The sequence below is a fragment of the Rhinoderma darwinii genome, unplaced genomic scaffold (assembly GCF_050947455.1).
Source record: "Rhinoderma darwinii isolate aRhiDar2 unplaced genomic scaffold, aRhiDar2.hap1 Scaffold_621, whole genome shotgun sequence".
In the NCBI taxonomy this organism is placed as follows: Eukaryota; Metazoa; Chordata; class Amphibia; order Anura; family Rhinodermatidae; genus Rhinoderma; species Rhinoderma darwinii.
Window position 1 is genome coordinate 87650 of NW_027464177.1, and position 12274 is coordinate 99923.

General features: G+C 47.6%; 9 non-coding genes across 9 annotated transcripts; all 9 read right to left on the minus strand.

Annotated features, from left to right (window-relative positions):
* Nucleotides 1-161: 161 nt before the first annotated feature.
* On the minus strand, nucleotides 162-352 carry LOC142726339 (U2 spliceosomal RNA). The gene has a single exon (XR_012876797.1). It is a non-coding gene; the product is annotated as a U2 spliceosomal RNA (small nuclear RNA).
* Nucleotides 353-1644: 1292 nt separating this feature from the next.
* Nucleotides 1645-1835, minus strand: LOC142726340 (U2 spliceosomal RNA). Its single transcript, XR_012876798.1, has one exon. It is a non-coding gene; the product is annotated as a U2 spliceosomal RNA (small nuclear RNA).
* Nucleotides 1836-3127: 1292 nt separating this feature from the next.
* LOC142726341 (U2 spliceosomal RNA) lies at nucleotides 3128-3318 on the minus strand. The gene has a single exon (XR_012876799.1). It is a non-coding gene; the product is annotated as a U2 spliceosomal RNA (small nuclear RNA).
* Nucleotides 3319-4630: 1312 nt separating this feature from the next.
* Nucleotides 4631-4821, minus strand: LOC142726249 (U2 spliceosomal RNA). Its single transcript, XR_012876716.1, has one exon. It is a non-coding gene; the product is annotated as a U2 spliceosomal RNA (small nuclear RNA).
* Nucleotides 4822-6093: 1272 nt separating this feature from the next.
* LOC142726277 (U2 spliceosomal RNA) lies at nucleotides 6094-6284 on the minus strand. The gene has a single exon (XR_012876742.1). It is a non-coding gene; the product is annotated as a U2 spliceosomal RNA (small nuclear RNA).
* Nucleotides 6285-7568: 1284 nt separating this feature from the next.
* LOC142726250 (U2 spliceosomal RNA) lies at nucleotides 7569-7759 on the minus strand. The gene has a single exon (XR_012876717.1). It is a non-coding gene; the product is annotated as a U2 spliceosomal RNA (small nuclear RNA).
* Nucleotides 7760-9079: 1320 nt separating this feature from the next.
* LOC142726286 (U2 spliceosomal RNA) lies at nucleotides 9080-9270 on the minus strand. Its single transcript, XR_012876750.1, has one exon. It is a non-coding gene; the product is annotated as a U2 spliceosomal RNA (small nuclear RNA).
* Nucleotides 9271-10534: 1264 nt separating this feature from the next.
* LOC142726251 (U2 spliceosomal RNA) lies at nucleotides 10535-10725 on the minus strand. Its single transcript, XR_012876718.1, has one exon. It is a non-coding gene; the product is annotated as a U2 spliceosomal RNA (small nuclear RNA).
* A 1272-nt stretch (nucleotides 10726-11997) lies between these two features.
* Nucleotides 11998-12188, minus strand: LOC142726252 (U2 spliceosomal RNA). The gene has a single exon (XR_012876719.1). It is a non-coding gene; the product is annotated as a U2 spliceosomal RNA (small nuclear RNA).
* Between the last annotated feature and the right edge of the window lie 86 nt (nucleotides 12189-12274).

Genomic DNA, 12274 nt, shown 5'->3' on the forward strand with positions numbered 1-12274 from the left:
TATTCATTAATTGCATTTAATCAATGAGCTCATTATCACTCATGCATTGTCCAACAGGTGTTGAAATAATGGGATTAAAAGGGGAGATCCCTTCAGAAAGACAGAAACAATAGCAAAGACAAAAAACACTTTTGGAATCTGCTTTTAGTCAACACATAAGGAAAGGGTGCACCGGTCCTGGAAATACTGCAATACCAGGTCAATGCGTGGAGTGGACAGAGCAAGCTCTATTTCCATCTCCCTGTTCTAAAAATCCATTTAATATATGGTCCCCAGATAGGGGACGTATCAGATATTAAACTGATAAGAACAGATACTACACTTGATCTTAGCCAAAAGGCCGAGAAGCGATAACCCGAACGGGCCGCGCGTTGCCCGAGCCTGCCCGATACTGCTGTTCAGCCCTTGCAGCGATTCAGCCTACTTCTAGGCAATTCCATGGGGCCCTGCAGGCTCACACACTCACAGCTACACGGGAGGTGAATAAAGGCCGGAGAGGAAGCCAGACAGGATTTGCTTCTTTTGCTTGCACCACAATGCAGTGCTGAAAGAGGAGGAATCTACATAAAAACGCCTTCCTGGCAACGCACAAATGCCCTGCTGCCATGCAGATAAACACTGGCAGCGGCAGCAAGTGCATGCCCACAGCCACCCCTTGTTCCTTCACACCTTGTATCAGCTGTAATCCAGTCCAGTCCAGTGCTGCCTGCTGAGCAGCACTGACCAACACTGCCTGGGCCCAGGCTTTTATCTCTGAGGCCCCATTATGATGTCAGAAAGCTGGCTCTGGAATCCTGAGGGCTCCACTATGACACGTGCAAAGTTCCGTCTGAACTTTATATAAGACGGTGAGGCTCAGTCAGTCACTCAGTGTTGCCTGAGAGGGCAACACTGCAACAGCCGGCCGCCAGGCTGTCTTTTTTTTGCACAGCTAGTTGCCTCCAGGAGGCCACAAGAGGGAGACAAGGGACTGCAAAATGGAAAATAGGCATCCACCAACTTTACAGACAACTTCTCCTTGCTCCTACAACCTCCATCCTTGCACAGTTTGTTATTCTTCTAGGTAACATAGTAACAAATCCAAATTGCTGCTCTCTTTGTAGGCAAGCAAGGCTTTGTTGCAACTGCAATTCTTACTTCTTCTTGAAATGTAGGGACGACAGTACATTCCATCACATCCATCTAGTGTACACAGGTAGGTCCATTGTGGCGGGCAGGCGAGCGGGCGGGCTGCTTTATTGGCTGTTTGCTGTTCCCCTACTCCACTCCACTATTTGACTGTTGTGCTGCATCAATCAATCAATCAATCAATCAATCAATCAATCAATCAATCAATCAATCAATCAGTGGCTGGCTCAGGTGCAGCTCTTTAACTTACCTAAAAGGGAGGGCGGAGAGAAGACAAGGAAGGTGAATGAGGTGTTCCAATGTGAAATGCCGGAAACACAGAAACACAGACGACACACAACAAGAGGTGGCAATCTATTCATTAATTGCATTTAATCAATGAGCTCATTATCACTCATGCATTGTCCAACAGGTGTTGAAATAATGGGATTAAAAGGGGAGATCCCTTCAGAAAGACAGAAACAATAGCAAAGACAAAAAACACTTTTGGAATCTGCTTTTAGTCAACACATAAGGAAAGGGTGCACCGGTCCTGGAAATACTGCAATACCAGGTCAATGCGTGGAGTGGACAGAGCAAGCTCTATTTCCATCTCCCTGTTCTAAAAATCCATTTAATATATGGTCCCCAGATAGGGGACGTATCAGATATTAAACTGATAAGAACAGATACTACACTTGATCTTAGCCAAAAGGCCGAGAAGCGATAACCCGAACGGGCCGCGCGTTGCCCGAGCCTGCCCGATACTGCTGTTCAGCCCTTGCAGCGATTCAGCCTACTTCTAGGCAATTCCATGGGGCCCTGCAGGCTCACACACTCACAGCTACACGGGAGGTGAATAAAGGCCGGAGAGGAAGCCAGACAGGATTTGCTTCTTTTGCTTGCACCACAATGCAGTGCTGAAAGAGGAGGAATCTACATAAAAACGCCTTCCTGGCAACGCCCAAATGCCCTGCTGCCATGCAGATAAACACTGGCAGCGGCAGCAAGTGCATGCCCACAGCCACCCCTTGTTCCTTCACACCTTGTATCAGCTGTAATCCAGTCCAGTCCAGTGCTGCCTGCTGAGCAGCACTGACCAACACTGCCTGGGCCCAGGCTTTTATCTCTGAGGCCCCATTATGATGTCAGAAAGCTGGCTCTGGAATCCTGAGGGCTCCACTATGACACGTGCAAAGTTCCGTCTGAACTTTATATAAGACGGTGAGGCTCAGTCAGTCACTCAGTGTTGCCTGAGAGGGCAACACTGCAACAGCCGGCCGCGAGGCTGTCTTTTTTTTGCACAGCTAGTTGCCTCCAGGAGGCCACAAGAGGGAGACAAGGGACTGCAAAATGGAAAATAGGCATCCACCAACTTTACAGACAACTTCTCCTTGCTCCTACAACCTCCATCCTTGCACAGTTTGTTATTCTTCTAGGTAACATAGTAACAAATCCAAATTGCTGCTCTCTTTGTAGGCAAGCAAGGCTTTGTTGCAACTGCAATTCTTACTTCTTCTTGAAATGTAGGGACGACAGTACATTCCATCACATCCATCTAGTGTACACAGGTAGGTCCATTGTGGCGGGCAGGCGAGCGGGCGGGCTGCTTTATTGGCTGTTTGCTGTTCCCCTACTCCACTCCACTATTTGACTGTTGTGCTGCATCAATCAATCAATCAATCAATCAATCAATCAATCAATCAATCAATCGATCAATCAGTGGCTGGCTCAGGTGCAGCTCTTTAACTTACCTAAAAGGGAGGGCGGAGAGAAGACAAGGAAGGTGAATGAGGTGTTCCAATGTGAAATGCCGGAAACACAGAAACACAGACGACACACAACAAGAGGTGGCAATCTATTCATTAATTGCATTTAATCAATGAGCTCATTATCACTCATGCATTGTCCAACAGGTGTTGAAATAATGGGATTAAAAGGGGAGATCCCTTCAGAAAGACAGAAACAATAGCAAAGACAAAAAACACTTTTGGAATCTGCTTTTAGTCAACACATAAGGAAAGGGTGCACCGGTCCTGGAAATACTGCAATACCAGGTCAATGCGTGGAGTGGACAGAGCAAGCTCTATTTCCATCTCCCTGTTCTAAAAATCCATTTAATATATGGTCCCCAGATAGGGGACGTATCAGATATTAAACTGATAAGAACAGATACTACACTTGATCTTAGCCAAAAGGCCGAGAAGCGATAACCCGAACGGGCCGCGCGTTGCCCGAGCCTGCCCGATACTGCTGTTCAGCCCTTGCAGCGATTCAGCCTACTTCTAGGCAATTCCATGGGGCCCTGCAGGCTCACACACTCACAGCTACACGGGAGGTGAATAAAGGCCGGAGAGGAAGCCAGACAGGATTTGCTTCTTTTGCTTGCACCACAATGCAGTGCTGAAAGAGGAGGAATCTACATAAAAACGCCTTCCTGGCAACGCCCAAATGCCCTGCTGCCATGCAGATAAACACTGGCAGCGGCAGCAAGTGCATGCCCACAGCCACCCCTTGTTCCTTCACACCTTGTATCAGCTGTAATCCAGTCCAGTCCAGTGCTGCCTGCTGAGCAGCACTGACCAACACTGCCTGGGCCCAGGCTTTTATCTCTGAGGCCCCATTATGATGTCAGAAAGCTGGCTCTGGAATCCTGAGGGCTCCACTATGACACGTGCAAAGTTCCGTCTGAACTTTATATAAGACGGTGAGGCTCAGTCAGTCACTCAGTGTTGCCTGAGAGGGCAACACTGCAACAGCCGGCCGCCAGGCTGTCTTTTTTTTGCACAGCTAGTTGCCTCCAGGAGGCCACAAGAGGGAGACAAGGGACTGCAAAATGGAAAATAGGCATCCACCAACTTTACAGACAACTTCTCCTTGCTCCTACAACCTCCATCCTTGCACAGTTTGTTATTCTTCTAGGTAACATAGTAACAAATCCAAATTGCTGCTCTCTTTGTAGGCAAGCAAGGCTTTGTTGCAACTGCAATTCTTACTTCTTCTTGAAATGTAGGGACGACAGTACATTCCATCACATCCATCTAGTGTACACAGGTAGGTCCATTGTGGCGGGCAGGCGAGCGGGCGGGCTGCTTTATTGGCTGTTTGCTGTTCCCCTACTCCACTCCACTATTTGACTGTTGTGCTGCATCAATCAATCAATCAATCAATCAATCAATCAATCAATCAATCAATCAATCAATCAATCAATCAATCAATCAATCAGTGGCTGGCTCAGGTGCAGCTCTTTAACTTACCTAAAAGGGAGGGCGGAGAGAAGACAAGGAAGGTGAATGAGGTGTTCCAATGTGAAATGCCGGAAACACAGAAACACAGACGACACACAACAAGAGGTGGCAATCTATTCATTAATTGCATTTAATCAATGAGCTCATTATCACTCATGCATTGTCCAACAGGTGTTGAAATAATGGGATTAAAAGGGGAGATCCCTTCAGAAAGACAGAAACAATAGCAAAGACAAAAAACACTTTTGGAATTTGCTTTTAGTCAACACATAAGGAAAGGGTGCACCGGTCCTGGAAATACTGCAATACCAGGTCAATGCGTGGAGTGGACAGAGCAAGCTCTATTTCCATCTCCCTGTTCTAAAAATCCATTTAATATATGGTCCCCAGATAGGGGACGTATCAGATATTAAACTGATAAGAACAGATACTACACTTGATCTTAGCCAAAAGGCCGAGAAGCGATAACCCGAACGGGCCGCGCGTTGCCCGAGCCTGCCCGATACTGCTGTTCAGCCCTTGCAGCGATTCAGCCTACTTCTAGGCAATTCCATGGGGCCCTGCAGGCTCACACACTCACAGCTACACGGGAGGTGAATAAAGGCCGGAGAGGAAGCCAGACAGGATTTGCTTCTTTTGCTTGCACCACAATGCAGTGCTGAAAGAGGAGGAATCTACATAAAAACGCCTTCCTGGCAACGCCCAAATGCCCTGCTGCCATGCAGATAAACACTGGCAGCGGCAGCAAGTGCATGCCCACAGCCACCCCTTGTTCCTTCACACCTTGTATCAGCTGTAATCCAGTCCAGTCCAGTGCTGCCTGCTGAGCAGCACTGACCAACACTGCCTGGGCCCAGGCTTTTATCTCTGAGGCCCCATTATGATGTCAGAAAGCTGGCTCTGGAATCCTGAGGGCTCCACTATGACACGTGCAAAGTTCCGTCTGAACTTTATATAAGACGGTGAGGCTCAGTCAGTCACTCAGTGTTGCCTGAGAGGGCAACACTGCAACAGCCGGCCGCCAGGCTGTCTTTTTTTTGCACAGCTAGTTGCCTCCAGGAGGCCACAAGAGGGAGACAAGGGACTGCAAAATGGAAAATAGGCATCCACCAACTTTACAGACAACTTCTCCTTGCTCCTACAACCTCCATCCTTGCACAGTTTGTTATTCTTCTAGGTAACATAGTAACAAATCCAAATTGCTGCTCTCTTTGTAGGCAAGCAAGGCTTTGTTGCAACTGCAATTCTTACTTCTTCTTGAAATGTAGGGACGACAGTACATTCCATCACATCCATCTAGTGTACACAGGTAGGTCCATTGTGGCGGGCAGGCGAGCGGGCGGGCTGCTTTATTGGCTGTTTGCTGTTCCCCTACTCCACTCCACTATTTGACTGTTGTGCTGCATCAATCAATCAATCAATCAATCAATCAATCAATCAGTGGCTGGCTCAGGTGCAGCTCTTTAACTTACCTAAAAGGGAGGGCGGAGAGAAGACAAGGAAGGTGAATGAGGTGTTCCAATGTGAAATGCCGGAAACACAGAAACACAGACGACACACAACAAGAGGTGGCAATCTATTCATTAATTGCATTTAATCAATGAGCTCATTATCACTCATGCATTGTCCAACAGGTGTTGAAATAATGGGATTAAAAGGGGAGATCCCTTCAGAAAGACAGAAACAATAGCAAAGACAAAAAACACTTTTGGAATCTGCTTTTAGTCAACACATAAGGAAAGGGTGCACCGGTCCTGGAAATACTGCAATACCAGGTCAATGCGTGGAGTGGACAGAGCAAGCTCTATTTCCATCTCCCTGTTCTAAAAATCCATTTAATATATGGTCCCCAGATAGGGGACGTATCAGATATTAAACTGATAAGAACAGATACTACACTTGATCTTAGCCAAAAGGCCGAGAAGTGATAACCCGAACGGGCCGCGCGTTGCCCGAGCCTGCCCGATACTGCTGTTCAGCCCTTGCAGCGATTCAGCCTACTTCTAGGCAATTCCATGGGGCCCTGCAGGCTCACACACTCACAGCTACACGGGAGGTGAATAAAGGCCGGAGAGGAAGCCAGACAGGATTTGCTTCTTTTGCTTGCACCACAATGCAGTGCTGAAAGAGGAGGAATCTACATAAAAACGCCTTCCTGGCAACGCCCAAATGCCCTGCTGCCATGCAGATAAACACTGGCAGCGGCAGCAAGTGCATGCCCACAGCCACCCCTTGTTCCTTCACACCTTGTATCAGCTGTAATCAAGTCCAGTCCAGTGCTGCCTGCTGAGCAGCACTGACCAACACTGCCTGGGCCCAGGCTTTTATCTCTGAGGCCCCATTATGATGTCAGAAAGCTGGCTCTGGAATCCTGAGGGCTCCACTATGACACGTGCAAAGTTCCGTCTGAACTTTATATAAGACGGTGAGGCTCAGTCAGTCACTCAGTGTTGCCTGAGAGGGCAACACTGCAACAGCCGGCCGCCAGGCTGTCTTTTTTTTGCACAGCTAGTTGCCTCCAGGAGGCCACAAGAGGGAGACAAGGGACTGCAAAATGGAAAATAGGCATCCACCAACTTTACAGACAACTTCTCCTTGCTCCTACAACCTCCATCCTTGCACAGTTTGTTATTCTTCTAGGTAACATAGTAACAAATCCAAATTGCTGCTCTCTTTGTAGGCAAGCAAGGCTTTGTTGCAACTGCAATTCTTACTTCTTCTTGAAATGTAGGGACGACAGTACATTCCATCACATCCATCTAGTGTACACAGGTAGGTCCATTGTGGCGGGCAGGCGAGCGGGCGGGCTGCTTTATTGGCTGTTTGCTGTTCCCCTACTCCACTCCACTATTTGACTGTTGTGCTGCATCAATCAATCAATCAATCAATCAATCAATCAATCAATGAATCAATCAGTGGCTGGCTCAGGTGCAGCTCTTTAACTTACCTAAAAGGGAGGGCGGAGAGAAGACAAGGAAGGTGAATGAGGTGTTCCAATGTGAAATGCCGGAAACACAGAAACACAGACGACACACAACAAGAGGTGGCAATCTATTCATTAATTGCATTTAATCAATGAGCTCATTATCACTCATGCATTGTCCAACAGGTGTTGAAATAATGGGATTAAAAGGGGAGATCCCTTCAGAAAGACAGAAACAATAGCAAAGACAAAAAACACTTTTGGAATCTGCTTTTAGTCAACACATAAGGAAAGGGTGCACCGGTCCTGGAAATACTGCAATACCAGGTCAATGCGTGGAGTGGACAGAGCAAGCTCTATTTCCATCTCCCTGTTCTAAAAATCCATTTAATATATGGTCCCCAGATAGGGGACGTATCAGATATTAAACTGATAAGAACAGATACTACACTTGATCTTAGCCAAAAGGCCGAGAAGCGATAACCCGAACGGGCCGCGCGTTGCCCGAGCCTGCCCGATACTGCTGTTCAGCCCTTGCAGCGATTCAGCCTACTTCTAGGCAATTCCATGGGGCCCTGCAGGCTCACACACTCACAGCTACACGGGAGGTGAATAAAGGCCGGAGAGGAAGCCAGACAGGATTTGCTTCTTTTGCTTGCACCACAATGCAGTGCTGAAAGAGGAGGAATCTACATAAAAACGCCTTCCTGGCAACGCCCAAATGCCCTGCTGCCATGCAGATAAACACTGGCAGCGGCAGCAAGTGCATGCCCACAGCCACCCCTTGTTCCTTCACACCTTGTATCAGCTGTAATCCAGTCCAGTCCAGTGCTGCCTGCTGAGCAGCACTGACCAACACTGCCTGGGCCCAGGCTTTTATCTCTGAGGCCCCATTATGATGTCAGAAAGCTGGCTCTGGAATCCTGAGGGCTCCACTATGACACGTGCAAAGTTCCGTCTGAACTTTATATAGGACGGTGAGGCTCAGTCAGTCACTCAGTGTTGCCTGAGAGGGCAACACTGCAACAGCCGGCCGCCAGGCTGTCTTTTTTTTGCACAGCTAGTTGCCTCCAGGAGGCCACAAGAGGGAGACAAGGGACTGCAAAATGGAAAATAGGCATCCACCAACTTTACAGACAACTTCTCCTTGCTCCTACAACCTCCATCCTTGCACAGTTTGTTATTCTTCTAGGTAACATAGTAACAAATCCAAATTGCTGCTCTCTTTGTAGGCAAGCAAGGCTTTGTTGCAACTGCAATTCTTACTTCTTCTTGAAATGTAGGGACGACAGTACATTCCATCACATCCATCTAGTGTACACAGGTAGGTCCATTGTGGCGGGCAGGCGAGCGGGCGGGCTGCTTTATTGGCTGTTTGCTGTTCCCCTACTCCACTCCACTATTTGACTGTTGTGCTGCATCAATCAATCAATCAATCAATCAATCAATCAATCAATCAATCAATCAATCAATCAATCAATCAATCAATCAATCAATCAATCAGTGGCTGGCTCAGGTGCAGCTCTTTAACTTACCTAAAAGGGAGGGCGGAGAGAAGACAAGGAAGGTGAATGAGGTGTTCCAATGTGAAATGCCGGAAACACAGAAACACAGACGACACACAACAAGAGGTGGCAATCTATTCATTAATTGCATTTAATCAATGAGCTCATTATCACTCATGCATTGTCCAACAGGTGTTGAAATAATGGGATTAAAAGGGGAGATCCCTTCAGAAAGACAGAAACAATAGCAAAGACAAAAAACACTTTTGGAATCTGCTTTTAGTCAACACATAAGGAAAGGGTGCACCGGTCCTGGAAATACTGCAATACCAGGTCAATGCGTGGAGTGGACTGAGCAAGCTCTATTTCCATCTCCCTGTTCTAAAAATCCATTTAATATATGGTCCCCAGATAGGGGACGTATCAGATATTAAACTGATAAGAACAGATACTACACTTGATCTTAGCCAAAAGGCCGAGAAGCGATAACCCGAACGGGCCGCGCGTTGCCCGAGCCTGCCCGATACTGCTGTTCAGCCCTTGCAGCGATTCAGCCTACTTCTAGGCAATTCCATGGGGCCCTGCAGGCTCACACACTCACAGCTACACGGGAGGTGAATAAAGGCCGGAGAGGAAGCCAGACAGGATTTGCTTCTTTTGCTTGCACCACAATGCAGTGCTGAAAGAGGAGGAATCTACATAAAAACGCCTTCCTGGCAACGCCCAAATGCCCTGCTGCCATGCAGATAAACACTGGCAGCGGCAGCAAGTGCATGCCCACAGCCACCCCTTGTTCCTTCACACCTTGTATCAGCTGTAATCCAGTCCAGTCCAGTGCTGCCTGCTGAGCAGCACTGACCAACACTGCCTGGGCCCAGGCTTTTATCTCTGAGGCCCCATTATGATGTCAGAAAGCTGGCTCTGGAATCCTGAGGGCTCCACTATGACACGTGCAAAGTTCCGTCTGAACTTTATATAAGACGGTGAGGCTCAGTCAGTCACTCAGTGTTGCCTGAGAGGGCAACACTGCAACAGCCGGCCGCCAGGCTGTCTTTTTTTTGCACAGCTAGTTGCCTCCAGGAGGCCACAAGAGGGAGACAAGGGACTGCAAAATGGAAAATAGGCATCCACCAACTTTACAGACAACTTCTCCTTGCTCCTACAACCTCCATCCTTGCACAGTTTGTTATTCTTCTAGGTAACATAGTAACAAATCCAAATTGCTGCTCTCTTTGTAGGCAAGCAAGGCTTTGTTGCAACTGCAATTCTTACTTCTTCTTGAAATGTAGGGACGACAGTACATTCCATCACATCCATCTAGTGTACACAGGTAGGTCCATTGTGGCGGGCAGGCGAGCGGGCGGGCTGCTTTATTGGCTGTTTGCTGTTCCCCTACTCCACTCCACTATTTGACTGTTGTGCTGCATCAATCAATCAATCAATCAATCAATCAGTGGCTGGCTCAGGTGCAGCTCTTTAACTTACCTAAAAGGGAGGGCGGAGAGAAGACAAGGAAGGTGAATGAGGTGTTCCAATGTGAAATGCCGGAAACACAGAAACACAGACGACACACAACAAGAGGTGGCAATCTATTCATTAATTGCATTTAATCAATGAGCTCATTATCACTCATGCATTGTCCAACAGGTGTTGAAATAATGGGATTAAAAGGGGAGATCCCTTCAGAAAGACAGAAACAATAGCAAAGACAAAAAACACTTTTGGAATCTGCTTTTAGTCAACACATAAGGAAAGGGTGCACCGGTCCTGGAAATACTGCAATACCAGGTCAATGCGTGGAGTGGACAGAGCAAGCTCTATTTCCATCTCCCTGTTCTAAAAATCCATTTAATATATGGTCCCCAGATAGGGGACGTATCAGATATTAAACTGATAAGAACAGATACTACACTTGATCTTAGCCAAAAGGCCGAGAAGCGATAACCCGAACGGGCCGCGCGTTGCCCGAGCCTGCCCGATACTGCTGTTCAGCCCTTGCAGCGATTCAGCCTACTTCTAGGCAATTCCATGGGGCCCTGCAGGCTCACACACTCACAGCTACACGGGAGGTGAATAAAGGCCGGAGAGGAAGCCAGACAGGATTTGCTTCTTTTGCTTGCACCACAATGCAGTGCTGAAAGAGGAGGAATCTACATAAAAACGCCTTCCTGGCAACGCCCAAATGCCCTGCTGCCATGCAGATAAACACTGGCAGCGGCAGCAAGTGCATGCCCACAGCCACCCCTTGTTCCTTCACACCTTGTATCAGCTGTAATCCAGTCCAGTCCAGTGCTGCCTGCTGAGCAGCACTGACCAACACTGCCTGGGCCCAGGCTTTTATCTCTGAGGCCCCATTATGATGTCAGAAAGCTGGCTCTGGAATCCTGAGGGCTCCACTATGACACGTGCAAAGTTCCGTCTGAACTTTATATAAGACGGTGAGGCTCAGTCAGTCACTCAGTGTTGCCTGAGAGGGCAACACTGCAACAGCCGGCCGCCAGGCTGTCTTTTTTTTGCACAGCTAGTTGCCTCCAGGAGGCCACAAGAGGGAGACAAGGGACTGCAAAATGGAAAATAGGCATCCACCAACTTTACAGACAACTTCTCCTTGCTCCTACAACCTCCATCCTTGCACAGTTTGTTATTCTTCTAGGTAACATAGTAACAAATCCAAATTGCTGCTCTCTTTGTAGGCAAGCAAGGCTTTGTTGCAACTGCAATTCTTACTTCTTCTTGAAATGTAGGGACGACAGTACATTCCATCACATCCATCTAGTGTACACAGGTAGGTCCATTGTGGCGGGCAGGCGAGCGGGCGGGCTGCTTTATTGGCTGTTTGCTGTTCCCCTACTCCACTCCACTATTTGACTGTTGTGCTGCATCAATCAATCAATCAATCAATCAATCAATCAATCAGTGGCTGGCTCAGGTGCAGCTCTTTAACTTACCTAAAAGGGAGGGCGGAGAGAAGACAAGGAAGGTGAATGAGGTGTTCCAATGTGAAATGCCGGAAACACAGAAACACAGACGACACACAACAAGAGGTGGCAATCTATTCATTAATTGCATTTAATCAATGAGCTCATTATCACTCATGCATTGTCCAACAGGTGTTGAAATAATGGGATTAAAAGGGGAGATCCCTTCAGAAAGACAGAAACAATAGCAAAGACAAAAAACACTTTTGGAATCTGCTTTTAGTCAACACATAAGGAAAGGGTGCACCGGTCCTGGAAATACTGCAATACCAGGTCAATGCGTGGAGTGGACAGAGCAAGCTCTATTTCCATCTCCCTGTTCTAAAAATCCATTTAATATATGGTCCCCAGATAGGGGACGTATCAGATATTAAACTGATAAGAACAGATACTACACTTGATCTTAGCCAAAAGGCCGAGAAGCGATAACCCGAACGGGCCGCGCGTTGCCCGAGCCTGCCCGATACTGCTGTTCAGCCCTTGCAGCGATTCAGCCTACTTCTAGGCAATTCC